The following is a 5472-nucleotide window of genomic DNA, read 5'->3' on the forward strand; positions in this document are numbered from 1 at the left end:
ATTTTTATTCTTTAAATAGACATTTCTGGCCTGTGCTTTATTTCATGCATCTGGGAAGAGTAGAATACAAGGTTCAGGGGAAAAGGAGAGGTCTGTCTCAATGCCTTGACACAGCATGAAGAAATCTTTCCCTCTTCCTACCTCTTCCTGCCAGTTCCCAGTGATTGACAGATTCACAGCAAAACAGAAAAGGAAAGGTTGGGGGTGGGGGTGCACATCTGGGGCCAAAATTCAGGGGCTGACTCTGGGGGAACATCTGCCCTGAAGAGTTGGATCCTTCATGTGATGATGTTGAGCTGAAGTGTAATATCAGAGATGGGGGCAGAGAGGGCTTTGAGTTTCCCTGGTATTGAAGAATAGGGGTCAGACTGCTTCTGGGGTGAAGCGACTGCTGGGAACATGTGAACCAAATTGATGAAGAATAAGTGAATGGGAAATGTGGGTGAGTAAAGCAAGCATCAGCAGTCAGTTTCTGCCATCAGTTCAGGCTGATCGGGGTAGGGAGGTGGGGAGATGGATATTCCCCACCCTGTTGCTCAATCCTTCCTGACTGCTAGGTGCACCAAAATCTCAGAAATCACCACTAAAGAATTAATTCAGGTAACCAAACACCACCCACCCCTAAAAACCTTGAAATAAAAAATAATGTTTTAAAAAAGTGGCCGGGCACGGTGGCTCACGCCTGTAATCCCAGCACTTCGGGAGGCCAAGGCGGGCAGATCACGAGGTCAGGAGTTCAAGACCAGCCTGATCAACATGGTGAAACCCCATCTCTACTAAAACGACAAAAATTAGCTGGGCATGGTGGCACATGTCTGTAGTCCCAGCTACTCAGGAGGCTGAGGCAGGAGAATCGCCTGAACCTGGGAGGCGGAGTTTTCAGTGAGCCGAGATCGCACCACTGCAGTCCAGCCTGGGTGACAAAGCAAGTCTCCATCTCAAAAAAAAAAAAAAAAAAAAAAAGGAACGATATTGGATATCCTTATTTTGTCCCCAACACAGAGGAGTAGTTTTCAATATTTTTCTCATTAATTTTGACTTTAGATAGAGGTATTTCTTTTTTATAAATAACTTTATTAGCTTAAGGAAGTTCTCTTTTATTTCTGGTTTATTGAGTTTTTATAATGAATAGTTGTTGAATTTTATCAAATGATTTTCATGCATCTGTTGACATAACTGCATGTTTTTCTACCTTTTTCTATTCATGTGGTAAATTACTCTGATTTTTTAAAGTCACATTTCTCTTATAAATCCCATTCGGTCCCATTGTACATTATCCTCTCCATATATTACTTGCTTCTATTTTCTAATATTTTAGATGGAATTTTGGTGGCTGTGTTCATCAGTTCATTTAGATGGTGGATATCTTTTTTGTAATGTCATTGTCATGTTTAAGTTCTTCTCTGGGCTATGTTGCCTCATAAAATTAGTTGGAAGGTGTTTACTCTTTTTTTATTATCTAAAAGAATATATGATAGTCTGCTCTCCACGTCTGTGTGTTTCACATCTGTGAATTTAACTACCTGAGGATCGAAACTGTTGTTGCTGCTGATGTATACTATGTAGTTAGGCCTACCTACAGCGGTTACATCTGTACTGAAGATATATAGACTTTTTCTTATTATTATTTCCTAAACAATATAGTATAACAACTATTTGCGAATAATTTACATTGAATTAGGTATTAGTAATCTATAGGTGCTTTAAAGTATATGGGAGGATGTGCATAGGTAATAAGCAAATACTAGACCATTTTATACATGGGACCTGAGCATTCATAGATTTTGGTATCCACAGGGGGCCCTAGAACCCATCCCAAAAGGATACCAAGAGATGACTGAATAAGACTGACTTTTTTAAAAAAAGTTTTGGAAGAATTGACAGGGGAAAAAACGTGGGCAAAGAGTGTTTTTGGTAGGAAAGAATTTAATTAGAATCCCATTTCTTAATGGATATAGGACTACTTATATTTTCTATTCAGTTTTCTGTTGGCTTGTTCAATTGTCGTTTTCAAGAACTCATTTCATTGCACCTAAATTTTAAAAGGTATTGTCAGGAAGTTGTGTCTAATATTCTCTTATTTTCGTTTTATAAAATATACGGTTTTATGTTGTTCTTTATAGTGTTCATTTCTGTTTTCTCTCTTTTTATGATTGATCTTTCTGGGGATTTTGAAATAGTTTGCCCATCTTTCCCTCTGTTTTCCTTAACATATTAATCATAAATACTTTGAGAATGTTCTTGCTTGCCTGCTTCAATATCCACATCAACTCTTAGCCTGATTTTTTTTATTGTACTTTAAGTTTTAGCGTACATGTGCACAACCTGCAGGTTAGTTACATATGTATGCATGTGCCATGTTGGTGTGCTGCACCCATTAACTCATCATTTAACATTAGGTATATCTCCTAATGCTATCCCTCCCCACTTCCCCCACCCCACAACAGTCCCCGGTGTGTGATGTTCCCCTTCCTGTGTCCACGTGTTCTCATTGTTCAATTCCCACCTATGAGTGAGAACACGAGGTGTTTGGTTTTTTCTCCTTGCGATAATTTGCTGAGAATGATGGTTTCCAGTTTCATCCATGTCCCTACAAAGGACATGAACTCATCATTTTTTATGGCTGCATAGTATGATAGACTGGATTAAGAAAATGTGGCACATATACACCATGGAATACTTAGTCTGATTTTATCTCTACTTGTTGCATTTTCTCTGCTGCTTGGCATGCCACATATTCTGGATGATGTGTTATAGAGGCTCTGGATTTTGCCATCTTCCTCCACAGACTGCTAACAATTTGATAGTTCATTAATTATAAAAGAATTACCTTTGGTAAAAATCGGACCCACTTTGATTCTGCTTAGGCTTGATTTTATTTTATTTTATTTTATTTTATTTTTAATTATACTTTAAGTTTTAGGGTACATGTGCACAATGTGCAGGTTAGTTACATAGGTATACATGTGCCATGCTGGTGTGCTGCACCCACTAACTCGTCATCTAGCATTAGGTATATCTCCCAATGCTATCCCTCCCCCCTCCCCCCACCCCACAACAATCCCCAGAGTGTGATGTTCCCCTTCCTGTGTCCATGTGTTCTCATTGTTCAATTCCCACCTATGAGTGAGAATGTGCGGTGTTTGGTTTTTTGTTCTTGCGTTAGTTTACTGAGAATGATGATTTCCAATTTCATCCATGTCCCTACAAAGGACATGAACTCATCACTTTTTATGGCTGCATAGTATTCCATGGTGTATATGTGCCACATTTTCTTAATCCAGTCTATCATTGTTGGACATTTGGGTTGGTTCCAAGTCTTTGCTATTGTGAATAGTGCTGCAATAAACACACGTGTGCATGTGTCTATATAGCAGCATGATTTATAGCCCTTTGGGTATATACCCAGTAATGGGATGGCTGGGTCAAATGGTATTTCTAGTTCTAGATCCCTGAGGAATCGCCACACTGACTTCCACAACGGTTGAACTAGTTTACAGTCCCACCAACAGCATAAAAGTGTTCCTATTTCTCCACATCCTCTCCAGCACCTGTTGTTTCCTGACTTTTTAATGATTGCCATTCTAACTGGTGTGAGATGATATCTCATAGTGGTTTTGATTTGCATTTCTCTGATGGCCAGTGATGGTGAGCATTTTTTCATGTGTTTTTTGGCTGCATAAATGTCTTCTTTTGAGAAATGTCTGTTCATGTCCTTCGCCCACTTTTTGATGGGGTGGTTTTTTTTTTCTTGTAAATTTGTTTGAGTTCATTGTAGATTCTGGATATTAGCCCTTTGTCAGATGAGTAGGTTGCGAAAATTTTCTCCCATGTTGTAGGTTGCCTGCTCACTCTGATGGTAGTTTCTTTTGCTGTGCAGAAGCTCTTTAGTTTAATTAGATCCCATTTGTCAATTTTGGCTTTTGTTGCCATTGCTTTTGGTGTTTTAGACATGAAGTCCTTGCCCATGCCTATGTCCTGAATGTAATGCCTAGGTTTTCTTCTAGGGTTTTTATGGTTTTAGGTCTAACGTTTAAGTCTTTAATCCATCTTGAATTGATTTTTGTATAAGGTGTAAGGAAAGGATCCAGTTTCAGCTTTCTACATATGGCTAGCCAGTTTTCCCAGCACCATTTATTAAATAGGGAATCCTTTCCCAAGGCTTGATTTTAGACTTTGCTACTTTGCTATTTCAGTGTGGTACTTACTCCAAGGCCACGGCCCTCACTCATAGTGCTTCACCATCCTCATGTCTCAACCCGGGTTTGGCTGGGCTAAAATTCCAATATCTCCTCACACTATGAAGCCTTTGGCATTTCTACATAGCATGCAATCCCCAAGCAGCTGTTCTCTGGTGGGCTTCTTACAGTATCACCTGGAGCATATGCAGCTTTGGAGTGCAGATTTTGGGAGTTTCTTCTCTGTAGCTCCCTCCTTCAGCACCCTACCCTTAAATCCCAGTCAAAGTGCCAAGCCTGAGCTCTGATCTCTGATTCCTTTGCTGCTGAGATTGATTCTCTCTGCTTGGGTTCCATTTCCCTTCATTGAATTTTGAAAAAAATCCTCTTAGAAAGAAAGCTGATGAGGATGTGAGTCTCTCTTTCAGGGACTCCATTCTCTGGAGGGTGATAGTCCTGCTCTGGCTGCTGTTTTGCAGCTGCACAACTGCATTGTATGTTTTGTCTGGCTTTTATACTTGTTTACAGTGGGAGGATGAGTTTTCAATGAGCTAGTCTATCACAGTTCAAGTCAGAAGACCTCTAATCCTACAATAGTCATTGCATTTGAAAATCTGAATAGGGTAATTTGACAATTCACAGGCAAAGTTAATATGTTATATCTTAGTGCCCAGTTGAAACCTCAATTTCATCTTTAACAACCTTATACACACAAAATACACACACACACACACACACCACTGTGTTATACAGTCATGCACTGCTTAATGATGTTTCTGTCAATGATCGATCACGTATACAACTGTCATCCTATTAAACGGAGCTGAAAAATTCCTATCACCTAGTGACATTGTAGCCATTGTAATGTCATAACACAATGCATTAATCATGTGCTTGTGGTGATGCTGATGTAAATAAACCTACTGCACTGCCAATCCTATAAAAGTCTACCCCATACAGTTAAAAACAGCATGTAATACTTGATGATAATAAATATGTTACTGGTTTATGTATTTACTATACTTTTTATGGTGATTTTAGAGTGTGCTCTAATTATTTTTTAAGTTAAATTAAAACAGCATCAGGCAGGTCCTTTAGGAGGTATTCCAGAAGAAGGCATTGTTATCACAGGAGATGACAGTTCCATGCTTGTTATTACCTGTGAAAACTTCCAGTGGGACAAGATGTGAAGGCTGAAGTTGGTGATATTGTTAATCCTGACCCTGTGTCAGCCTAGGCTAATGTATGTCTTTGTTTTTACCAAAAAAGATTAAAAGGTTAAAAAATTAAGTAG

The sequence above is a fragment of the Pan troglodytes genome, chromosome 5 (assembly GCF_028858775.2).
Source record: "Pan troglodytes isolate AG18354 chromosome 5, NHGRI_mPanTro3-v2.0_pri, whole genome shotgun sequence".
NCBI lineage: Eukaryota > Metazoa > Chordata > Mammalia > Primates > Hominidae > Pan > Pan troglodytes.